Below are 26709 nucleotides of genomic sequence, written 5' to 3' on the forward strand. Positions count from 1 at the left end.
AAACAGTCAGACAGAGCACTTCAGCCAACAGCAACATTTCTGTATGTTCCCCTATCTCCCACTTTTCTACGTTAGTTTGCCTGAAAATAATCCTGGAGAATATTATATTGAGTGTGAGAGGAAATGTTTTCATTCAGCGTCAGCTCGGACCGTAACGCTGTGTCGGAGCTCGTTGTGATCGATATGGTCATGTGACACAGAGAATACAATAATATAATATAATATAATGTGTGTTAATAAACTGCAGTGTGAACAGTCGCCATTCTTATACCTCCTTCAGTACAGGCTGACGTTAGTATGTGATTTCAAACACAGCCAGTGGAATCTGTTGCCCCAGTGCATGCAACTCTCAACTAATTTCACCTGTCTTTCAAAATAAGAGCGCAGTGTTGTTCATGATAATCAAACTGATTATTTTAGCCTGATAGCAACGTTAGCTTCAGTTAGCTAAACCCCATTTAAAGATCAGGTCCTGAACTTCCTGTTCAGTGAGTTCATATAAAAGAGCCGCTGCTGGTTCTGGATCAGTCTTTCAGAGTAAATGTGGATGAGAGTGAAGATGCAGACATCACAGTTTAATCAGGCACACAGGAACGCCAACTCAAGCATAATCAAAAGCTTATTTCCCCAGACATCACCAGCCCTCATATCCGCTAATTTGTTGTTTTTCATAAACAGCGAGATGAGGAGGAGGAGGACGGACACGAGGACGGACGGACTGATGCTGACAACAGGAGGGATTTGGTTTGTAATCCCAGCGCTGTGTGCGAGGCATCTCCTTCACTTTTCTTTCTCCACTTTGTTCTAATTATCCAGCAGAGAAACAAACTCTCTTCGTCAGCCGGAAATCTAATTGAAGTTTCCTCATGGAAACTGTTTTACAGCCGTTCGGAGCGCCGAGGACGGGCCGCTGATTATTAACAGTCCTTACACCGCCGGCAATATACGGTTCATACTCTTTATTACATTATCCCAAATGTTTCCAACAATGTTCACACTCAGAGAAATCTGTCACTGTACTCAGGTAACGCTGCGTTTCACCGCTCGCCTGTCGATGGCGTCATATCCCCTTTGTGCCTGCGTCAGCGTTGTGGTTGTCTGCCAGAAGCTGTCATACATTGACTGTTGATCCAGTCTGAAGCCACATTGTTACCATCCACTGTTTAGATCTTGGTGCTTTTTAACTCTAGATTTGAACCGGATGAAGGATTTTAGTCATCGGACGTCTGGATCTTAAGTTATCAGAGAAACAAGCTGAGCTAACGTTAGCAGCAGTCTGACTCAAGTGACATCACTTGAGGACATTTCACACAGCTCCCTCTGGAGGCGCTTTATACTTCCTTATACCTGGAAACACCTGGAAACACCTGGAAACAGTCTTTAGTTCAACTTTAAGTAATAAAACATTTCACTGTTTGTTTTACATTTCAGTTTAATCTCCAGCTGTTATTATTATTGGATGTGTTAATGTTTTATTTTATTTGTTTTCAATGATATAATTTAATATTTGTATTATCATTAATAATGTGATATTAATTAATCATTTTGTTTTCCTTGTTTAATGTATTTTATTGATTAAATCATATTTAAAGGAATATAAATCTATGTTGTATTTTTTAAATAAAAATGTATTTTTCCTCTTTTTAAAAGATAATAAAGAAACAAAAGATCAAATAAATTGATGAACAGTGTCTGTTGATCGATCAGTGATTACATCCTGAGGATTTATTGATCCGTTCAGTTGCTTTAAATTAAAAAGGGGGCGGAGCCTGGCGCTGCCTCCCGCCCTCTGATTGGCTGCAGGGGGTCTATTATGCTAATGAGGAGGGCGTGGCCTGCAGCCGGAGACGCTGGACTGCTGAGAGCCGCCTCATTGTGTCGTTTGGACCCGGACTGGACGCACCGTCTCTCTCTCTGTCCGTCGGTGTCTCTCTCTCTCGCGGTGGATTTATACCTGAACGGGGCTCCGCTGCTCCCGGACGAGGATTTTCCTGCCGGTTTCGGTCCCCGTTTATTTGGGAATAACCAGGAGCTGTTGTGGATTAATGTGGACTGTGTGTTCGGATCCCGGTTCTCCTCTTCTTCTGATCCGGAGGATGTGGACTCAGAAAGGTGAGTTTGTTCTTCTTCTGGCGTTTTCCTGCAGGAAGTGTGTGTGTGTGTGTGTGTGTGTGTGTGTGTGTGTGTGTGTGTGTGTGTGTGTGTGTGTGTGTGTGTGTGTGTGTGAGTGCATGTGTGTGCACGCGCATATACGCGGATTTTACGCGTCACGAGATGAAATGTGTTGGTTTTTTGGAGCGCGTGTGTCTGGCAGCTTTGATTGACAGCTGTCAGTCAGCACGTGCAGCAGCAATAAGACGAGTGTGTGTGTGTGTGTGTGTGTGTGTGTGTGTGTGTGTGTGTGTGTGTGTGAGGCTTCATTAACTCCAGTCTCCTTCCTCCGTGCATCCGGATGCTTTAAGTTGAGCTTTCTGCTGACGGACTCAGGATCAGGGTCTGCAGGACTGAGGCTGGCGCTGGTGTGTGTGTGTGTGTGTGTGTGTGTGTGTGTGCGTGTGTGTGCGTGTGTGTGTGTGTTGGGGGGAAGGGGGGGGCTCCTCCTGATAAAACCTCCCATCAGCCCTCCTGCTCACATTTCACTTAAAACATCCAGAATGAGCGCGGAGGAGGAGGATGGAGGGATGAGAGGATGGAGGGATGAGAGGATTCTGGTTCTCGGGGTTCCTGACTAGAAGTTTGTGGGTTTCACACTCAGTTATTGATGAACTAACCCTGATCAGACAGCTGATCACATCCTGATGTGTGACAGTAAACTGTCTGTGGTTGGGGACGCCAGCTTCACTGTAAAAAATAACTCCTAAAAATACAGTCATTCATTAAAATACAGCTTTTAGCTTTAATTTGACATCAAATCTTCTTAATGTTTAATTGAAGATATTTGAACACAATTAAATGACCTTTAAATACAACAAACAGATGGATTAATTAATGGTTAATGATTGCTGCCCTGTGTTGAAAGCAGTAATCAATGAATGAATGAATCGGTCGGTTGAGACAGAAAATAATCAATTTATTTAAAGTTAAAATTCTTTCAAACAACATCACAATCATTTTGCTGCTGTTTTTTAAATGTGTAAAATGTGTGTTTTTGTTGTTGTTTTGTTTGTTTGTGACAGTAAATTGAATATATTTATATTTTTAAAGATGAACTTGTTTGTTTTGTGTGATGTGATTTGGGGGCTCGTCCAAAAGGCATTTTGGTGTGAAATTTTTACATATTTATGTGAAAGTAGACGCCATGTTTTGGGACCCTGGATGAACCACATTGATAATAATTTAACACCAAAAATAAATAAGAACAGGCTGAAAACAATTCCTGGAGGCGTCAGACTTTAAGGATTTAAACCTCAAAACCGTATTTCCTTTGATAAATCTCTTAAAGAAGCGACTAGAAAGTCTAAAGCGTCGATACTGAAGGAGCAGCAGCTCTTCCTTGCTGTGTAAACCCTCGTTGTAAAGTCACACCAGGTCGTCTGGCCTGATAAGACCCTCTGATCGGACTCTCATCGGGGATTTAGGAGTAAATTCTCAGTAAACAAACTGTCTTCGAGTGGCTTTTATTGGCTCCTCATTAACCGACGGTTCGTTTATGGCGCTGTGGAATAAAAGAGAGCGCTTGTGTCTGAAGGTCGACTTTCTGCTGCCGGTTTGTGTTTTCATTATTGAAATAAAGTCAAGTGGAGTCGGCGAAACACAGCCGTCACTTCGGGAGAGGACGCCGTTCCACCAATTAACTGCCAATTATGAGCCAGATATTGAATTATTAATGTCAATATGAATGCTTTTTGGCACAGTGAAGCTGCAGGACTGAGTCAGCAGGCAGAGCTGCCACCGCTGCTGCTGCATGGAGGGTTTTAATTGATCAGAAATATCAGTTTATGCCAGTGTGTTTGTGAACAGTGTGTGAACTGACAGGGTGTAATGGAGGTTAAACTCACAGTTACCACATGGGAAATGGGTTTTACGCTCTCTGTATTATCTGCTTTTAAGGGCCGACATAAATGTTTATGAGCCGAGTTCAGCTGATGGGCAGTTACGTGAGGTTAAATCATAAAATTATAATTCCTGTAGAAAGAAATCTCCTGCAGGCATAAAGGTTGTAAAATGCTCTGATGCACCCAAACGCAGCACTTATTCATATTCAGCTGATATCAGTGTAACATTACACAGAGTTCATTAACACTGGGCTCCACCTTAACGTTTATTTAACACTTTCCAAGGTCAGAAATCTACCTGACCCTGTACAGAGTAGGAATCTCTGAAATATATAACAATGACATAAATTAGTTAAATTCAACCTTCATTTTCAGTGATGAGTAAAAAAAAAAGAAAGACAATAAGAACACAAACATCAACGTTAGTTAAAAACATTCCTAACTGAAGCAACACATTTCTTAAATCAGCCAATGTTATCAGGGAGTCGAAATATAAAGCAAACTGTTCAAAGGACTTTTCTGTCACAAATGACGAAGAAATCCAAGAAATGTTAACACTGAAGCAGCAGATATTTCACATTTTTGCTTGAGAATTAACTTTCAATCGACTAATTGTTGCTGCTCTAATACATTTATTTTCATTTATTTGTCATGTTTAATGTTTATTTGAGTAACTGAATGAGAACAGTGAAAGCAGTGTGTCCCTGTTTCAGCCGCCTTGCTTTCAAACTGTGCAACACATAGTCGGACTTTCTGCCCCCGTCCTGTAACGCCACCCAACTAATCTCCTGTTTTCAGGGTAATTGACTACAATGTTTGGTCAAACTTTTAGAAATCACAGGATTTGGTTGAATTGTTCGTCCTGGAGAGACTGAATACGGAGGGAATGATCAGCTGTCCACATACTTTTGGACATTTTATGTATTTTGCATTGTTTAAATTTCTGTTTTTGGTCCTTACAATCGTACATATAAACCTGAACGTTTGTCTTTTACCTTCATACTTTTAATGTATTATTATTTATTGTTACACATTATCATCCTGCACACACACACTGTAAGGAGCTGTAGCTGTTGGATATGTTACTATAATGTTGTTTTCCCCCACATTGAGGTCAAAGTTCACACATATAAACCAGGATTAACACCAAAACCCCAGTTTTCCCAGCATGCCCCCCTCCTGTCACCCCTCCCAGTCTAGCTCCGTCCTCCATTGTTCTCTCTGACTGACTGAAGGTGTTATGATTTAAAACGTCTCTTTGTGCTGTTTCAACTCGAGCACCTGCCTCACAAATCTGTCACCAGAGCAGCCGGGCGCTCACCGCTGCCGGCCCATTGTGTGCGTTAACCTTGGGGTGCGTTTGGACACAATAACCTGCGAGTCCCCGGTGGGCGGGCGGGCGGGCAGCGGGGAGGAGGAGGAGGAAGCGTAGAGAATAATGTTATTCCAGCGCAGGAAGATTAGCCGCGTCGCTGTGAAAGCCTCCAAACTGCCGCATGTCATCAGCCATTATGTTCTCTGTGCAAATCTGAGCCGCGGGACTCGCCTTTTGTTCTAATCCTCTGTGTGCGTGCCGCTGATGCAGAAGCCAGCAAAGAGCAGTGGGATTGTGTTGACATATGTGTGTGTTTGTGTGATGTAGCTGACTCCTGACTGCAGGAAACATCCCTTTCCTCCTGCCCACTTCCTTTCCTCCTGCCCACTTCCTTTCCTCCTGCCCACTTCCTTTCCTCCTGCTCTTCCTTTCCTCCTGCCCACTTCCTTTCCTCCTCCTCTTCCTTTCTTCCTGCTCACTTCCTTTTCTGTCTGCGAGCAGGAAGGTAACAAGGAGGGAAGGAAGGAAGGGAAGAAGGTGTCAGTCAGTAAATCAACACGCAGTCACATGTTCAGTATAAAGAGTTCATCCTCTGTAACCACTGAGTCACACTGATGAAGGTTTATCATTTTAATTTACTGTTTCAAATAGATAAATAATCAATCCTGGTGAAATTCACTAACAAACTGGACATAAATAAGGTAAAAAAAAGGATTAGTTCCTGCCTCACTGGTGCGTCCGTTATTACAAACTCTTTATTTTAAACTCTAGTTTTATCTGTAGTTTTACAGTAGTTTGTCCTTCAGCTCCAATAACGAGCTGTTCACCTGAATTAAAGGCGCCTCATAATCCCGTCACACTATCAGACGTCAGATAATCTGAGACGAGGTGAAGCCAGGTTTAAATGTTTGTTCACAGTTTTTCTTCCCACCACGATGTCGATCACAGATTTACTAATGCGGAAAGACGCATTAAACATACTTTATATAATGGAAGTTTTATGTAAAAAGGAAACACAACCACTGTAATAAAAGAGAGAACGGACCATGTGTAAGTAGAGAGAGTGAGGCGGAGGTCACATGACCTTCTCCTGTGTTGTATCGTGATTCTGGGCTGTGAACTGTGGGATACGTGTAAGGTAAACGACAGCGCAGGCGTGTACCAGGTCCCGTTACCGGAGCACTGAACGATGTGAATGTGTGAGCAGATCCCGGATCAGTAACAGGTGTTTATAAGACGCCTCCGAGGTGGTCTGATGATCCGGCGCTCTGGCTTCAGTCCGCTGCTGAGAATCAGGCGTGGAGGCCAAACCGCCGCCATAATCGGCCTGAAAATACGACTGCTGTCCTGAGGCCTGAGCTTTACTGCCAGACCTCCCCTCCTCCCCGCTGCCTTCCCCCCTGCCTCCCCACCATCATATCAGACTGTAATTGTATTTGACAGATAAAGTGCCGGTATTATAGAATTGTCTCTGTGCCTCAGGTGCTGTCTTTGTGAAGCTGTCTGCTTTTTGCTTTTGTTCTGAGCTTAATGACGCATTTTTCTCCCTGAAATCTGGTGCTGACCGCGGTGAGAGCGGGTGAGAGTGGGTGAGAGAGGGTGAGAGGTTCTGTCGTCACTTCCTTCCTCACTGGAGCGAGGCAGTGGAGCTGATAACCAGGAACTGGGAGCAAACTGGAGTGGTTTAATTGATCCGGTTTCATGAGAAATACTCGCCACATGGCGGCGTGCAACCAACAGATTTCTACAAAAATGGAAGGTTCAACAAGTAAATGTAATGATTCCCAGATATTGAACAACTGCAACACAGACCTTTTATTTAAAACTCTTGTTAAGTCCCCAAATTTAAAAGAAACTAAATATATTTAGGAATTTTGAATTTGTGAGTTGTTTATAAAATGATCATTGATCGGTCTGTGGTGTCAAAGTCTTTTAGGGCTGAAAACTAACAATTACTGCTGGAGTTTGAAACATTTAAAATAAACATTTATTTATTATTCAGGATAAATGTTCACTAATTTACCATCAACAATACGGCACCGGCGTCCTCCAAGTTTCCATCAAGTGCAGATGGCAGAATACACACACAGTTACACACACAGTGGTGTTAATTAGCTGACAGATAATTAGTGTGTGTGTGTGTGTGTGTGTTGAAGCTCTGGGGTTTCATTAGACTTCCTCTGTCGGTCTCTTACGAGATGTCCCAAGTTTTTTTAATCCTTACTGTGTGTGTGGAGATGTTACAGCGGCTGTGATCAGTACAGAGGCAGATCTGTTCTGGTTGCATTAAAAACTTTATTCAGGCTTTTTCTGCTTTTTTTGACTGTGACAGTTTGATAGAAAGGAGAAGGGAACAGGGGAGGAGAGAGAGGCCGCAGGTACGCAGGTGATTCTGGACGATACACAACTCTACCTGTTACAAATGTGTACAAAACTGTAGAAGACAAAGCTGTCAGTAGCTGTTAGTTTGTGCTGCATTCAGCAGGAAACTGTATCGACCATCATCTGACAACAGACCCTGTTTCTAGATACATTGATAGATAGATCAATAGATATAATTTATTGATCCCAAGTTGGGAAATTCTTTTGTTACAGCAGCAAGTTGTCAGAAATATATTAAAAGAAAATCACAAATAATGAATATAAAAATCTATAAATATGCAGAATATCCCAAAAATACAATATAAAATATAACAATACTTTAACTCTCTCCGTCCTCCGAGAGCTTCATTAGTGCAGAGTTTCTCTCTCACACACAAAAAAAAAAACACACAGCTCAGTGTGTGTGTGTGTGTGTGTGTGTGTGTGTGTGTGTGTGTGTGTGTGTGTGTGATACAAAACGAGGGAAAGAAGAAGACGGGAAGTTCTCAGACCTTTAATCTGTGTGTGTGTTTGGTTTCCACTCCCTCTCCTCCCTGTTTCCTGTGGCTGCAGGGAGGAACGGTGCGATGAATCAAACATACCTGGCGGGGATGAGCGCTGCCTTCCTGTTACCTCCTCACTTTCCACTCCTCCTCCTCCTTCTTTTCTTCTTCCTCTCTTTCCATCTCGACATCTCTCAGTAATTGCAGTGTAATGGTGACGCAACGCGAGGAAAAGGTTTCACACGAAGCCGGGAGAGGATTTTGGGTTGTGTTAAAAAAAAAGAAGCAAAAAAATAACTGTGAAAAAAAGATTAATAACAAACATCATGGCAGCAATATGTTTAATCCAAAGAGGAAGAATGACTGTGTTACTGTCTGTGTTAGAGACCAGCTACCCCGGGTCTGACGACCATCGCTTTGGCGAGGAGGCGCTGCTGTTTCCATCCCAGCGGACGAGCAGATACAGGCTAGCTAATAAATAAAACTCTTATTGGCTTATTTCCAGTCAGTGAAACATCTGGAAATTTATTAAAATGACCAAATATCCGGGAAGAGCTGTTGCTCTGCTGCAGACGGTCACTAGCTGCATGTTCTTTTAACGGACTAACAGGGGAGAGGATGAATTTAATAAAATAAAACGAATTCTATGTGATTTGAACTGTTATTTAAGAGCTAAATTAATGTTACAGTTGAAGGAAAACTGAAGTCAATTTGGCAGAAACTGCAGCTTCCCTCCGCTGACGCTGCAGCAGGAAAATTGGCCACAAAACCGCGGAAACGCGGAAAACTATTTCTTCAAAAGAACCCACGCTCAACCTCTCTGTCCATTTTGGATCAGCCGGCAGCCAACCACACTGAGCGTCACAGACCTCTGATGAATACATATTAACACATCTGTACGTGGAGGGGGCGGGGCCTAAACCAGACGTATTTTTCTTCTTGCTGTAAATTTAAAATCCTTTGTGTCTGAGGTTAATTTTTAACAGTCGTCACAGTCAGACTGCTAATATCATCCTGCTTTCTGTTCTTACGTGTTCATTTATTCCAGCTTCAGGTTATCACGGCGTGTGTTTGTAACGTCTGAATCATGCATGAACGCTAAACAACCGCTGCATAATACATTAAGCTCTCACATGCATATTTTACATTCCAGCAACAGTCCGACGTGTTGGGAGATTCCTCTGGTTCCTGAGATCAGTTTCCTGATCATGCCCAAAGACATGAGGTCAACTTTGTACAGTGTTTGAACCTGATGCTCTCCAAAAAACAGACGCACAGCTGATCCTGATCCACTCAGAGAACATGTGTTTCGTGTCGCCTGAATCGCGCAATCGCAGGTCGGCAGGCGAGAATTTGCGTCTTTGTAATTAATCTACTCACACAAATAATTATATTCACCTTTGGTGGGAACGCAGAACATAAATAACATTATATTACACAGTTATGTACTTGAGTTGTTGGACGTTCACATCCTGGACGATGGAGAAAACTTTTATTTTGAAAGAGAGGAAGTGATGGTGTGAGAATCTGTTAACTGTCGACTGTTCTTCTCCTCTCAGCTCGTATTAACTGAGACACCTTCCAACATGGCCGCCTGCCAAACACACACACACACACACACACTCTATCAGGTGACCTCTGTGTCTCTATGAAGCTTCTCTTCCTGCTCTATTGATCAACACAACGCACACCGCCCTCTCTCCAGGTGTGTGTGTGTGTGTGTGTGTGTGTGTGTGTGTGTGTGTGTGTGTGTGTGTGTGTGTGACAGCTGGCTCACAGCAGACACAACTTCCTGCTGCCTGCAGAGAAACAATCAATACTTCGGCTGAGGAAGATGTTCTCTGACATTACAGAGAGGAAGAAACAAATAATGTGAAATAAAGAATCAATAAACAGATCAATAATCAGAATTATTGCTGCACAATTATGATCAAAACGATAATCGCGATTATAAAACGAACATTTTTTAGACACATCTTTGCAGCGGCCAGCGTCAAGCTAACTGACTTCCTGTGACTAGCTTGCTTTGATTTGCAGTATTTTAAATATCGACCATGAAACAGCCGTAATGTGACTGTCACTCTCCACCAGACTCCATTGACAAAAGCACTGATTTTACAAACCGACGTGAAAGTGAAACTGATTTTTCTTCTTACTTTTGGACGTAAAATAGATGTTAAATATCTTTTAAAGGTAAAAATGAAACCTTTAGAGACACTGTCATGTTGATTTTCTTTATACGGTTAATATAGGAACATCATTACACATTGAGTGTGGTTGTGGCTGCTGACCTGCAGGGTGATAAACACGGAGGTTTGTTTGAACGTGTCCGTGTTGTTTTCTCCTGCTTTGTTTAGACTGTAGAGATCTTTCTATCTTCCACAGATGTTTTTCTCCAGAATAAGGGCGTCTTTATGTTTATCTGATAAATCCTGACAAGATCAGGACAGATCTCCTCTCTCAGATGTTTGATAGAAACTTATTTTCTGCTTCTTCTTGTGTCAGACTTCTGTCACATATGGACAGAAGTTTTAATGTCTAAAAAGCTTCCTGTTTATTACTTTATTTGTAAAATTTTAAACATGAATAATTTGGGCGGATTGTGACTTAAGCCGACGAGGCTCCGAGGTTGCAGCTGACGAGAGGCTCGGCAGCAGATGTCTTATTAACTGCCACAGATTCACAGTTTGACTCAAACAAACAGCAGCCATGTTCAACAGCAGAGAGAGTAAACTGCAGTACAGCTGTGTTTGTCCACCCACATCTGCTCGAGACTGTGCTCCCATAATGCACCGCCACAACTTCTACACACACTGAATGTAAACCAGGAACCACGGACAGATACACACTCCACTTTAAAGGTTATAAAAACTGAATTCATTCAACCAGAGCAACAGAATCTCAGACCACAACAACGGGCGCTACAGCTCACCAGACTCCATTCATAAAACCAGGAATTTTACCAAGCAGATAATCATTAAACACAGGGCAGAAACAAAACACTCAACAAAAATATCTTTGTTAGTCTGTCCAACGGTTGCCAACTCACTCTGGTTTGGTAGAAATAAATCATGAATTCATTCGGAAAGGATCCCTGCAGAGATAGACCTTTAGTTTAACCACAAACAGCCGTAATATCACTATCACTCTCCACCAGACTCCAGAGACAGAAACACTCATTTTACCGTAACATTGTAACCTCATTCAAAGTGGACAGACACATAAAACGGTCTTTGTTAGTCGTAGAAATTGCAGTGAAAGCTGACTGTGTTGCTGGTAAAATGTCGATAGGACTGTGAACGAATAGTTTTCACTGTCCTGAAGGTGGGAACGACACGGCTCGCGGTAAAAGTAGGCAAGACCTCGACTGTGTAGATGCACCTGAGATGTCAGGAGGGCTCTGGTTCTTCTTCAGTCTCGTTTCTGTGCGGACGAACTGAATAAAAATAATTGAACCATATTTATTGTCTCCACCAGGACAGCTGGTCGACTTCCTGCTGTGAAAAAAAAAGTTCCTCGTTCTTCTCGCAGTGACGTGAGGATCGTGGGAGTCGTGTGAAAACTCTCAGCCGAGGTGTGAATATCGATACAGAAAGTTTTGACACAATAGTACAACTTTTTACTTCACTCTCCTCCAATAAACACAACAACGGCGATGGAGTTGATGAAAAGCTTGGAGCGGTCGGTCTGTGAGGATGGATTCGATCCAGTTGGTGGGTTTCATTGTGATATTGATCAGGAAACTGAGCATTAATGCAGCTTGTCCTGTTTATACTTCCCAATAAAACCAGTTAAAGGAAGAAAATGGATTTAAAAGATGAAACTGGTGTTTTTTCCTCTTGATCATTCAATGGTTTTTATATTGATACTTTCGACGCAGCTGTTTCACTTCATTTCTATTAAAATCCGCCTGCAGCACAGTTTACAAGCTCTCAGAACTTTTACATCGTAATACAACAACTTTAAGGGCGCACCATAATTGAACTTTGACTTACAGTCGTCAACTGTGGTGGATTTCTGCCTGTTTCATTTTCCAGGAAGCAACTTTACTTCCATGTATTCATTGTTCACTTCTTTTCGTATGTCCCTAATAAGTTTATTTTGTTACCATCTTGTCTGCTAGTAAATAGCAGTTAATTAGTCGACTGTAAAATAAAATATTACCAAAATCTAACCTCTAAAGAAGGAAATGAATCTAAAAACAGACTCAACCAGCACTGTGATCTTTCTACAGGTTTTAATCAGAAAGCTCCGTCTGAATTTTCTGAATCTCGTTATTGAAGGCTACAAAACCTCTTTAATTCGAACACTGGAAAATAAACGCCTCCAGAATCGTGACAAGCTTTATCTCCTGATCTGAAAGCTGCACAAACTGACACTAATTATCAGGAAGCTCGTTATCTGGAGACGTCCCAGCAGCTGTTTTACCTGCTCTGACTGCAGCAAGGTCAACTCTGATGAGGTTAGTTGATGCTTTAGGAGGTGGATGAACTGACAGACAGACAGACAGACAGACAGACAGACAGACAGACAGATTCAGGAGCTGAATCCTAGAAGAATATTTGAAGGGTTGTTCGTGCTACATCATTTGTTCCTCCTCTTCGTTCCTCTTCCCTCCGTCTCACCTCAGGAGCTTTTCTCTTCTGTTTTTCTCTCTTATTTTTGACCTTTTTTATCCAAACTTACAGAAATAATTATGATACCATCGTCTGTGAATACTGGATTCTGATTGGCTGCTGGGTGTCCATGACTTCCTGATGTAGGACACCAGTGAAACTATATCTGACTGTCGTCCTTCATCCTCTGAACACCACAGCCCGACACTGCCCCTCTGAGCTCACTCATACTTTCTATAAGAGATCCTCTCACATCCCGTCCACTACTCAGCTCGCTGCTTCAGTCTGCGGTCGCCAGCACAGCGGAGCTATCGTTGGTGGTTGGTTGTTGGCTGGTTGTTAAACACACAGATTATATTTACTGTTTGTCCACCGTACGCAGTGTTACTGACTTTAAATCCAGCTCGTAGCATAACATTAGAGATTATTAACATCTCTGTCTTCAAAATCTTGAGTTATCGCTGAAGTGGCGTAGCACTGAATTTTGTTCTTTCACCAAGAAAAAGAAAGTTCTTGTAACTGCCGTCTACTTTGTCCAATCTCTACCAAATTTTGCCCGTCTGAAACGAGTCCCCTAAACACGTCTACATCATAGTCATAGCGCCACCTACTGGCAACAGGAAGTTAGCCATATATGGGAATCCTCATCTGATTTACGTACAATTTGCACGGCGTGGTGTACATGTGATACGCTACAGTTAGTTGGGAATGATAAACGTGTTCCAGTACAACCAGTTGGAAAAACAAACAAGCCAGGTTAGCCATTATCCACTGTTAGCACTACATACAGACAGATGTTGGTCAGTGATGTGTGTGTGTGTGTGTACCAACAGAATATTTCTGCAACCTTTCTGAGTGTTTGTGCTGGTAGAGACTGTCTGCTCTCACACAGACGTCCGTCCTCACTTTCCTCTTTTATTTCTGTCTGTTTTTGTATTCGTTCTGCTCCCCTGCACAGACCTCCTCTCTCTCTCCCCCTCTCTCTCATATGCTCTCTCGCCCTGCAGAGTGTCACTGGGGTTTCTGGTAAATTGCGTCTGTGAAATGAAGATAGATGAAATTTCTTTGGAGCGAGCCGGCGGCCGACCTCGGACACGTGTCCTGCGGCTCTCTTTGATTTCATTTGTCTGACCTTTACATGCGGCGAAGGAATCCAGAGGCTGACGGAGGCGGCGGCAGCGACCATCTCCATCAGTCTCTGACAGCTTCACACCTCCTTTTGTGTTTGTTTCAGTTCGCAGCTGAAACTGACTGCAGAAAAATTATGTAATTGTAATCAATTATCAAACTAATATGGACTAATAATGTCTACTTGCTGCTTTGAGGTTGAGTTTACTCACATTTACTTTCCTTTTTGTGTTCTGTGTGTAACAAATAGGACCAGGTACCGAACTCTTTTAAGGGTACTGACTGAATTACGTCTGTACTACCAAGTATCGATTCATGTTAAATCTGTGCCGAATTCTGGTACCTGAGAGCACATCTGAGAGTGTAACGTTATCGTGTTTGATAGCCAGAAAGCAAAGTACCCGCAGCAGCCACAGCTAGTGTTAGCATGCCTGCAGCTAGCCCGGATGCTGAACCCTCCAGGTATGATGAAACTTTAAATCAGGCATCGAAAACTTTTTCAGGTAATTAGAGAGCTGGAGGAGCTGTTGTTGGAGATAGCAACAATTTCTCGAGGAATCAGGAATTTTTAATGAACCATTTGTTTAAAATGCCGCGGTTGTCTTATGAACAATAATCCATATTGGGAAGATTGTCACTAACTAAGATTCTTTATTACAATTCAGGAAACTTCTTGCTCTGACTTTTTGTGGGTCGCTGGACTAGTTTCTTGATGGGACCAGTAAGTTCTTTGTAATATTCACTTATTTCTCCCTGTTTAAGCTAACTGGCTTTCCAGCTTCTGTCTACTTTATTCATTTATTTGCAAATGCGGTGTGTATAAATATATATATGGTCATTTAAAAAAAATTGAACAATGTGCAGGAGCCAAAGATGTCTAATGAAGATTCCTCCGCTTTATAAATATAATCAGACTTTAAAAAGAGAAAAACAGATGAAAACAAGAGTGATAGAAATGTACAGTTGTTTTAGCAGATAAAATAAAATTATTATATTGAGAAGTGTTCTTTTCATTTCCAGATGTTTTTTGAATAAAGACAGTGTAGATATTGATCGTGAGTAGATGTTCCTCTGTGTATGTCAGTATTGATTAAAGAGTGTCGAGCTGTCGACGTTCTCGGAAAGAAATCAGATTATTACTAAAAAATGATGAACTATTCCTTTGATGTCAGAGTGAATGTGGCCTTTCACTTCTGGGGTTAGGGGTTTGATTCCCTGCGGATGTGGAATCGGGTTCATTTTCCGCCTCACTTTGAGAGGAAGATAGTTTTAGTATTCTTCTTCTATCCTTCCTGTCAGTTTGTTCAGCTTCGTCAGCAGCTTCTGGAAACGGATCCTGGGCGTCCATGTTAATCAGCCACAGTACAGCAAGCAGGTCCAACGTACGTCCCCCTGCGAGGGCGGAGGATCATTACCTGCTGTTCACGGCTGAGCGCTCGCAGAGACGATCCGACGTGTCTCCGACTGATAAAGACTTTTTATTTTTTGAGGTTCAGGAATGTGAAGCGTTCCGGTTCGTGGCGTCTCGCAGTCGCTCTGTTTTCCGTCAGCAGCCACCTGTGTTTGTTTCAACGTTGGCTCGACGTGCAGTGTGTCAGGAATGCATGAATCTCACATCCAAAGCATAAAACCCATTAAACTGTGTGCGTGCTTGTGTGCGTGCGTGTGTGCGTGTGTGTGTGTGTGCGTGTGTGCGTGCGTGCGTGCGTGCGTGCGTGCGTGCATGCGTGTGCTGGCTGACCTCCAGGCTACCAGGATCAACTTGCTGCCAAACATGTGCAGCTCGGCTGCAGCACATTTCACACTCAAGCTGTGTGTGTGTGTGTGTGTGTGTGTGTGTGTGTGTGTGTGTGTGTGTGTGTGTGTGTGTGTGTGTGTGTGTGTTGTTTCACTGAGCAACCCCTCTGCTCATGTCATCTGTCTCGTAACTTTATCCGTTTTATCCGGAAGATTCATTTTGTGACCTTCTTTCGGTCATTCAAACTCACTTCATTCACTGTGCACAACAGTGGTTGCCAACCTGGGGGTCGGGACCCCCTCTAGGGGTCACTAAGGCTTTATGTGGGGGTCGCATGGCCTTCTTGATTTTATGGGCTGCAAGAAACTTTAAAAATCTACACAGAAGACCGAAGCGCTAGCACAAAATGGCAAAGCATCAGATAAAAGAAAACACTAGATTTGTCTAAAAAGATGCTTATTAAGTCAATTAAATACACAATACAGAGAATTGTATAAAACCCTGATGAAATATTTAATAATCTGCTCAAAATTCATCCAAATAACTTGTATTACACAAACTTCCTGCAGTTAATGTGTTCACTGATAGGATTCATTGTTCAGATTATCAGCTGTTCTCTGCTGTTATTGTTATTATTGAATATATTAAATAAATATGTCACTTAACTCAATGATAGAAAAAGGGTCCCTAAAGGAAAAAGGTTGAAAACCGCTGCCGTATAACACACACACACACACACACACACACACACACACACACACACACATACACAATTTTATTACCAACAGTGGACTGTCAGTCTACGCTACCAAGAGGGGACTAGCATAAAACATTTTCTTCTTAGGTCTTTAGCATAAATAATAATGAGTGTTTGTTTACTGCAAAAACTACTTTTCTTTTAAAAAAATTAATTTAAAGATAATGTTCAATATTATATAATTTATCTGTGATACAAATATTGCAAACAATCAATTTATTTGAGAATTAATTCTGATTTACCTGCAATTCAGAAGTAACTTGGCTTCATCCACTAATATGAAGGCCTGCAGTGGTCACAACAAAGTTAATGATGATAATAATAATAATAATAATAATAATAATAATAATAATAATAACTTTTTCTATTATTCTTCTTTTTTTAGATTTTAAAGTTCTCCACTGTTAGATTCACACACAAACACACTGTATATACGGAACAATGTGTGGATTTACACATTTAGTCCTAATCTTCTCTCAGTGTCAATAAACTGCAGATTTACCTGTTTTTCTTTACTGCAGGAAACATATTGTCATATTGTATTCATGATAATCAAAGCTGTTTATTGGCTCATTATTAATAAAATCAGGTAAAAAGTCTGAATTTCCTTCACAAAATGAGTTACCTTAAAAGATAACAGTCCTTTTAAAGTGTATACGACAACTATTGGAAACTCATAAAAGTCATAAATTTGCAAAAGCTGTTAGATTATTTAAACTCCATTAAACATGCTGCTTCTGCTGGTTAGCTAGCACGCTAACAGCCGAGTGCATGAGAGTCGTTCTACAAACTGCACCAACGTTTTTGAACATCTTACGTCTTATCTGAACGTCTTACACACAACAAGCTGCTCGCAGTCTGACTGAGACATTTACACATTCATTAACAGTTCATTCTCACGTTCCCCCTCGCAGCAGGTCACATGACGCTTTCCATTCAGCCGTACGGGGGCTCACGGGAAGCGTCTTCCATGTGAGGCGAGAGACGGAGATGTGTGATACATGCCAAAGGTCAGCCGTCAGATGTAAAGCTGCAGCAGCATGCAGAGCGTATTCTGAGCGTGTGCAGAGCGCGCTCTGAGGGTTTAACGCCGCTGTGGTGGATGTGCATGTGGTGACAGATGTGACAGTTTTCCTGAAAGAAGCGGCTGCGGATTTACACTTATTAACCCGCCGAGTCTGCAGAGGGTGTGAGCGTGAAGCAGGACCGCGTGCTGGATCAGATCCAGTCTGCTGGATCCTGAATGTGTTTTGTATGTATGGATGTGAAACCAGGATGTCTATTCTGAACTACAGGACTTCAATATGATGCTGTGTTCTCACTCATGTTACCTTTATCAATAAATTGCAGCTGTGCATATTGTGATCATTTGTTTAGATAATGTTTTGATTAATTGTTTAGTTTTAAAGGCAGATGTTGAAATGGACTTTAATATAAACAGTAGACTGAAGGATTCATTTTCAGGGCTGAATAGTAACAACAAAAGTCGTGTTCACTGATTAATATGCAACCTACCTTTAAGTGTCAGTTCTGAAGCCTCCAGTTTGCCGTTATGATCATTGCCATGACAGTTAGTCGGAGCCAGCGGAGGTGAAACAGATTTGATCTGTTTTAAGTGTATTTCTTTAGTGTGTTATTTTTTTATATTTGCCTGCTTTATGGTCTATTTTACTCTAAATGGGACCATCATTTACTAAATGAACATCATGCTGTATGGATGAAGACTGAAACTAGAGACTGAGACCATAAACTCACCAGGAAACTGTTTACTGAGCTAATAAATCAACTTCTCCATAAGACTCAATACTATCTGCAGGTTTAAGACACTTCCTGGAAGCTCTGTCCGTTCTATATACTGCCAATGCTTCCTGGCATTAGAAGGTGTTAGAGTCCGACCAGAATGGGATTTATGATAGATGTCTGTAACACATCGGCCCAAAGAGACACTCCACCAGTGGCATAAGAGATGGATGCAAAATTATTGTACGAGTGCAGGATTAGTCATCAACTACTTTTATTGTTTTTCATGAAACTTTAAAATATCATAAAGAATACCGGAAACAGAACTTCCTGTCCCTGTTGGACAGAAACTGGAGATGACAGCACAATACAGAGATAAAAATATACATTTTGACTTTATAATTGGTGTAATCGATGAGTCTAACCATTCCTACACGACACATTCTTGTTCACAATCAACAGAATTTCCAGATCTCAGACCTCTGAATGTGGTTCTGAGCGATCGGGTCTCAGAGCATCTTAATTCATTCACATTAACTCTCAAATGAGACTGTCTGCATCCGCTTCTCCAAAAACCTGCTCACAGGTTCACAGCAAAGTTTCTGTGAAGTGATAAAACTTTTTGTTCTGATGATAATAAGACACGTAGTAGACCATGTTCTCTCTGTGCCGCATGCAGAAGTTCTCTAAAGTGAAGAGCTCCTGAGGGCTTTGTACTTCCTGTCTTTAATCAGCTGTTTTTACTGCGCTTTGTTCCTCCTGAAGAAAAGCATTTTAAACCTTGAAACAATCACATTGTAGAGTTTGATTTGCTGCTGGATGTTTCCATGTAAAGCAGGACATCTTTTTTCCTCCGAAACAAACACGAAGGTTGAGGAGCTCTGGGAGCTTTAACTGGAAGTGGCTGATTTCCCCTGCCGCACGCCACCGACCAAATCGCAGTGGAATCTGATTGGACCGACGTTTGCATGAAGCAGGAGGGTTCCCTCTGGGTGTGCATCACCTCTGCACGCTTCGCGCCGCCACTTCTCCGACTCTTTTATTATTCTCCTCTGTCGTTCTCTCTCTTTCTTTCATTTTCTCCCTCGCTGCCCAGCTTCCTCGCTCTTGCCCTCTGAAGCTGTTCTCGCCTCATTAGCTGGAACCTGCCGGCCGCCACCACCCTCAACTCTCCTCCTTGCCACCCAAACTCTCTTCTGTTTTATTCCCACTGACAGCTGCAGAGCCGCTCCCCTCCAAGGCCTCTGCCATGATATGACTGAACTGACTGTCCCTTTCAGAACCGCTCGCTGGCCTCCGGGCGCCACCATTGCCACTGCTGCCTCAGGAGACCTGAAAAAGTGTAGAGAGCAGAACATGAGTGACTTATCCGGAGTGCAGTCAGATAATAGCTTCATTTGCACACATAATGACGGCGTTCTGTATTCAGCACTGATGAGCGAGTCTTTATTGGTTCATTGAGCCGCTCGCCGACGGCGTTTTGGTGCATCAGAGTTCAGTTTCAGCTGCTCCCTCTTGGTTCTCCACCAAGTCTAAATATTACCACTTCCTCCCGGGAATTACTTTTTGACTTTTTCAGCAGTGACCGTATTGAAATGTAAGGAATGATTATTATTCTGCCAGCAGGATCATATTTTTGGATGCTGTGTGGCGTTAATGTACGTATTCTATCTCACAAACCCCGAACCCCACAGGAAGTCGGCCATTTGAATTAAGTGGTAATTTCTGGAGATTTGCATGTGTTGTATTTTAACAAACTCCTCTTAGGGAATTGATTGGATTGACTTCAGATTTGAAGAGCATCACGATTACAATGTGTGCAACGGCGTGCCCGTGGTGTGGCTAATTTCGATGTTTCGTCATTAAACAGGAAGTTGTCATAACTTCAGTGTCCAAGCTTCCTGTCTGATGTCAGTCCGGCCCTGAACACAATATTTAGTCATAGTTGTAGCACCACCTACTGGAGTGAAAGTTGTTGATGAAAAACATCATAAGTGAAATTTTGTCCGTGTGGTCGACACACGAGGGCCAGTTTGTTGCTGCTCGCAGCTTTAATTGATAACATAATTCAGTTTCTTATGAGAGAAGTAACTATAACTATTTATATATATTTGAATCTGAGATTAACATAATGGTTGTAACAGATTTTCAGTCTGAACTCGACAAATCAAAAGTGTATCGACTAAAATCCAGATCTCTTGCTGCAGACTTCAGAGAGACTCAGTGTGAAGGTTGTCCTCACAGTGGTTGAAAGCTCAGGAAGCTCGAACCAATCAGAAAGTCAACAGGAAGCTGTGTGTGTGTGTGTGTGTGTGTGTGTGTGTGTGTGTGTGTGTGTGTGTGTGTGTGTTTATAACCAGATGTTAATGGAGACAAATAGACTTGGTCTCGTTCCGTCTGTTGTGTGAATTTCAGCACGAGATCACGAACCAGCTTCCGGGCGGTTAATGAGTCGACCCCGTTCTCTGTGTGAGTCCTCCTGTCAGAGCCGCGCCGCGGGGGCTGCTGGGTAATGGCGTGTGGAGACTCGCCGAGCGTCGGCTGTGATTTAAAATGAATAAGCGGCGCGCGGATCAGAGTGAGCAATGGAGCGTTCCCATGTGCGGTCCGTTGTTTTATTTACTGCTGCTGGAGTTTTGCCTCCGAGCCGCCGACTGTGAAAAAGTTCATTAATGACAAACAAGAGCAAACGGGATCAGATGTACCAACAGAAAGCTGAAGTATGGAAGCTGTGACAGCATCTCCATGGTGGCGGAGGTATTCATCCTTTACTTCAGTAAAAGCAATAATACCATCTTGTTACAGGTCGATTTATGTATGAGAGCAGGCACACGTCACTTTCTGTGTTCAGAACGACCACACCCCCTTTTGTTCCTACTGTGGGGGTCAGCAACCTTTAATTTCAAAAGAGACATTTGAGCTCAGAAATCTACAAAAATTGCCACACAAGCCTCACTTCCTGTTTCCAGTAGAAGGCGCTATGACTATGTCTGAATATTGGCTTATAGACGCGTTTAAAATTTGACGCCCAAGCCACGGAGACAACCGCCGACACAAAGAGCACATATTTTAATCGCGGTGGTGTTTAGATCGCAATGACGAAATCTGAAGCCAATCCGATCAATTCCCTAGGAGGAGTTCGTTAAAATACAATGCACAAAATTGCCAAAATGACCACGAAGTAAAAAAAAAAAGGACTTCCTGTTGGGTTTGGGGCCAAAGAGGCTTTTTTGTTTGTCTGGACATCTATACATGTGCATATTGATTTTCATACAGATCGGTAAAACTTGCCTGCGTGTGAGAGACCCACAGAATACGTAACTTACTGCGACCTTTGAACTTTGCGACCGCAAGTTTTCAAGCCTGTTGCTGCCTCCAAAAATGTGTTTCATTGGGGAATAAAATAATAATAGCATACATACACAAACATATTTGGGCCTTAATTATAATGCTAATATATACCTTAATAAATATTGGTAATGCAGCAGCGTTGGTGGTGAAAGTAAACAAACACTATTAAAATCTCTATTTTCCTCCAAGACTTTTATTTGAGGTTATTGAAAGGATAATCCCTTGAGATGCAGCATCAAACAAAAACTGCATTACATAACCAACATAGACTGCAGATACACAGATACAGACAACTTGCTCACCCCTTCCCTCCCACACTCCCAACACTACTCAACAGAAAGAAAACTGGATAAGAAACAAAGAGTACTGAAGATTATTAAGTAAATAAAAACTAAAAGCATAAAAGTTGTTTTCAGGTGAGAAAAGATAAATAGTGGAAGATTATTGCTGTCAGATGGAGCTTTATTTTGAAATGTCTGGAAAAAGAGGCTGCATGTGTCTAACTGGATATGAAGATCAACATGTTTCAGATAAAATAAAGACATCTGACATTATCTTCTGTATCTGGGCTGCAACCAGTCAGGTGATTCATACATTGAAGCAGTGGTTCACTCACAGGGCGTCGCGAGGCCTTGTAAGGCATGTAAGAAGACTATAAAAATACAGTAGGAATATATCTCAGCATTTAGTTCATTTATGTGAAGAAAATTTAATTATTTTAAGTTGGTTAAGTTTACATTTTTATTTAAGATAGAAAGTTTCATTATTCACAGAGACTTCAAACTGCCTCATCCTGCATTACAACAACGGTCCAACAGGGACAAGAAAACACTACATTTGTCAATAAAAGAAGCCTGTTTGTATGTGTATATGTATGATTGTTCAAAACAATGAAGAATGAGAATTGTTAAAAGAAATCCTGAAAATATCAGAAAAACTCATCTGTGATCAATATTCACAGGAAACAATCAAAATTCATTCAAATCTTGTTTGTGTTTGTATGTGTTGAATAAAATAGGAAATACACATAAAATATGTCACGTAGTCGGCGGTGGTCATGTTACTTTTATTTTATTATTTTATTATATAAAGCCTTAAAGGGTTTGAGATACATATTTAGAAGTGTTCTGACAGACATTGTCAGCATAATCAATAATAGGTCGTATCAGCTGATAAATTATTATTCTTCTGAGCAGTGAATTGACCGATAACGTGAAATGAGGCGACCACATGTTCTTTTTATAATGTCAAATCAATGTGGGGCTTAAAGGCGAGTTCGGGGTCAACGTATGACGCACATTTTAGTTCTGTGTGTAAGAATCATTCAGGTCTTCATCGACAATCAGTGCATATTTAAAATACTGTTCTGTGTCCAACTCTTCCTCACAGGTTAGTTAATGATGTTACTGAGTCAATGTGAGCAGATTGTGTCTGTGGATTGAAGAGAATCAGAGTCTCACTGATGGTGGAAATAAAGGTTTTACTTCCTTAAAACAGACATTTTTTGAATGGAGTTTGGTGTGACAGTGTGGAGCAGAGGGGATTTGAACCTTAATAATTCCCATAAACTGAGCTGACCTACCTTCTAATAATGAACCTTGTAAACAGCAGAAAGTAACAGGAAGTGGAGATAAACCCTCCTGTTTTATTCTTATTCTTTATTCTCGGTCTCGTAGTAAAGGGTTGATTAATAAACACAAGCCATGGAATTAGTTTATAGTAACGTCACATTGGACAGACGGCAGAAATATGAGATTCAATAAGGTAGCTGTATCTTTCAGGACACTCATCAATAACTATTCCTTTATTTTTTCTATATAACGACTCAGATTGATGATTAGAAATGACCCAGCGTAACTGTTTGCCTTGCTGGGCTCCTAATAGCTAAAAAGCACTATTCTAATTTTATGCTATTAAATTAGCAAAAACCTCAGATTCTGTGACTGCTTTCATTTTATGGATGGGCTGCTCTCGTCTGTATATTCTCAACACAAAGAGTAACAATTCTCCTTTTCTCAGACTCTTTTCTTGACTTTTCAAACTGCCGCGAGCTGCGAAACAAACAGCAAAGCCTTCATTTTCCAATTAAGCAGCTAATTAGAGAGGAGACCCGGAACAAACGTCTGGTGAGTGAAATATAATGCAAGCAGTGTGAAATTAGTGAAATATGTAAAGAGAGAAAACACGAACAAGAAGATTGTGAAGGAAATCAGACTCGTACTGGGTCAACATCTGCAGTCTGTCGCTCGTCTCTCTGCTCCTCCTCCAGCAGTAACCTTTAGTCTCTATTCAGTCTCTGTGGACGGAGGATCGATCTAAAGACTGGAACTGCTCATACAGACGCACCATGATGCAATGTTGAATTAAAGATATTTACACTGTACAAACAATGCTGTACATACAGCTATAAATACAGGCTGCTATAATACAAACAATCAGCTTAAATTTACAGCAGATTGCTGTTATTATTTATTAAAAGTTACAGAACTGTAATAAAAGTCATTATCAGTGAAATACAGTAATAATTGCTGTTTTCACTGATTAGAAACTGTATTTTGACAGTTTACCAATGCTTATACACTGATAAATTGTTGTATGGTGTAAAATTACACACACAACAGTATTAAACTTGAATTTAACTGTTTAAAACAATAAATAGCAGCGAAGAAATTATTAATTTCACACATAATGACTTTTATTACAGATAATTCAGATTATTGTTTTCTTATCTGTGATTAAATAATGTAAAATTAGCAGTAAAATACGTATAATTTTTTTATTTAACAGTATGTTTTGGTGCCCAGCTGCTGGAATATTAGTTTTATTTACAGTTCTTTTAATAGTTTTTTTTACAGTACAAATTAATAATTTTTCTCATTAATTATTAAAAAAGACAATTCCTAGTAGCATAAAGGGAACTCTACCTAAAATTCATTCTACAACCTTAATTGACAATAAAAAATGCCTTAAAGACACAATGACTGTTGCTAATGTGAGTTTACTGAAGGCTGTATATATGTATTCCAACGTGTCCGACTTTAAAGCTTCAGGCCTGAATCCTGATGGACGCCGTTGTTTGATTCTTCACTTGGCCGCATTAATTTTCTGCTCTTCGTCTGCACGTCTCGGACTTCAAAGAGGCACACGGAGCGTGTGGCGGGAATACACGAGATCCATCATCACGCACGCCGTCCGTCCATTTCACAGCGAATCATCTGAGCCACAGCGAGCTCTGACTGACAGGCGGCGGCGAGGAAACACAGCAACTGTCAGAAATATTAAAGCTGCTGTTGACTGCTGTGAAGAAGAAGAACTCACACACAACTTTCACTGCTGCTGGTTTTTAGTTTCACTGAGAGGAAACATTCACACATTTAAAGTCCTTTAACTGTTTAATCCTCAGTTATATTGTTTCTCTATTGAACAATCTATGACAAAAACATTCACAAAAACTCAGTTCCTTTGTATTTTTTGTAACAGTAATGTTAGATGCTGTTAGCTAGTTAGCTCATGCAGTTAGCTAAGTAAGCTCCGGTGTGGCAGGAGCCAAAACTGCAATAAAAACACATTCAGTACTTTATTCTTTATCTAGGATTTGAAAACAAAATGTATACAAATAAGTCACACCTACACTTAATGTTTCTATTTAATTTATTTTAAACATTCTTTTATTTAAATACACACCTTTTTGTATTATTATGACAGCAAAATACTCAAATTTAACTCTTCAAGATGAAACAATTAAAGCTGCATGTCCTTTACAAAGATATAATAAATAATGCCTTAAATATAAAGATTGACATTCAGTATTACAGGTTTAAACCAAACAGCAGACAGTTTTAGTTGTAGTAAAATCTGTTTAAAGTATAAGAGTTTAAAGTTTTTACAGTTTATGATACAAGAATTATTATGAAAGATTATCTTCATATATAAATTGATGTTTTTCTTAAGGAGGTTTTGCCTTGCCGGACTTTAATAACTGTTGCACAAAATGTAACTCAGTAATCAAAATAAAGGGCGCTTTTGGCACTCTGGGGCCTCCATAGAAAGTTTATTTTTCTTTACAAAACTTGTAAACCTTTGAAATGTTAAAATGCTGCAAAACTACAGACTAAACTGTAAAAATCATATTCAAAGTTAACAAAAGCACAAATATCCAGTGTGTGTGTGTGTGTGTGTGTGTGTGTGTGTGTGTGTGTGTGTGTGTGAGATATAAACCTGATCTTCCAGTCTGCTGTAGTCTGATCTCTCCGTGTCCCAGTTCTCAGGGAAACCTGCGCTTGTCCCACAATGCATTTGGATAGAGATGAAAGCCTCCTCACCTGCTGCACTCCTCACTCAATCTCTTCTTTTCTCTGCAGCAGATTTATAAACAGAGGACTTAATCCAGACCAGAGCAACATTTGGACTTCTTCGCCTTCTCTTCCTGGATTTGGACATTTCTCCTTCACTGATTGGCTCTCCTGTGCAGCTGCCTGTGATTGGACAGTCCTGAATTCAAGGTAAGGAGTCATTTTCATCTCCTTTTTGTCTTTTTCTTTAATATTTCCATCATGAAACTCTTCTTTTGTCTTAAAATTACAGGAATGTTCCTGTTAATAATGATGTGAATACAGTTCTTTAACAGGATCTTGATGCTTCACCTGCACAACCTCCTCTTATGATTCTGTGCTGTTTTTGGTGCTTTTACTCTCTCTGCACCGAGTTTGGTTGTGAACTTTCTGCCATCGTTAACATAATGTTTTTGTTGAATTATTTGCTCGTCTCGGCTCATTTTCAGTTAAAATTGGAGGCTGAGGAATGTGTTTTGTAAAGAGTCCTCACAAGTGTAGATGTACGTGAATGTGTGTGTTATCTGGGACAGTTAGGTGTTGCATCTTTTAACGAATATTATTTTTCACAATTCAACGTCCGTTATTTGTGATTGTTTAATTTAATTTATAACATTGTTGCCGTGTGGAAAGTTTTTCTGTTTGTTCTGGAGAAACAGAAGCAAACTGGTTTCCCAACTGCAACAATAAAATGAAAAGATTCACACAGAGCTATAAATTAATGTTTTTTAGATTTTAATAGCTTCTCCACATGAATTAGGGACACTTTAAGAGTGTTTGATACCCTGTAAACCCCAATAATTTATGCAGAAATCCATTAAAAACCATAATACAGTCCTTTAATTTAAGCCACATCTGATGATTAAATACCTGA

At 40.9% G+C, this 26709-nt stretch overlaps 1 protein-coding gene and 1 long non-coding RNA gene across 5 annotated transcripts in view; one reads left to right on the top strand and one right to left on the bottom strand.

Moving 5' to 3' along the window:
• The first annotated feature begins 1868 nt into the window (after positions 1–1868).
• The window catches only part of LOC127357965 (semaphorin-6D), a 140680-nt gene continuing 115839 nt past the window's right edge, over positions 1869–26709 (top strand). For 2 of the 4 annotated variants that reach the window (XM_051390624.1, XM_051390622.1), the window contains exons 1-2: positions 1870–2112; positions 25866–26006. The gene's annotated coding sequence lies outside the window, so the exon portion shown is untranslated. Of the gene's footprint in view, positions 2113–25865; positions 26007–26709 lie in introns of all 4 variants that reach the window. The other 2 variants (XM_051390626.1, XM_051390623.1) reach the window with 2 other exon arrangements.
• On the bottom strand, positions 18411–25925 carry LOC127358144 (uncharacterized). The gene is made up of 2 exons (XR_007882374.1): positions 25723–25925; positions 18411–24770 (listed from the first exon to the last, which is right to left on the bottom strand). It is a non-coding gene; the product is annotated as an uncharacterized LOC127358144 (long non-coding RNA).

This window comes from Dicentrarchus labrax, unplaced genomic scaffold, assembly GCF_905237075.1.
Source record: "Dicentrarchus labrax unplaced genomic scaffold, dlabrax2021, whole genome shotgun sequence".
Lineage (NCBI taxonomy): Eukaryota > Metazoa > Chordata > Actinopteri > Moronidae > Dicentrarchus > Dicentrarchus labrax.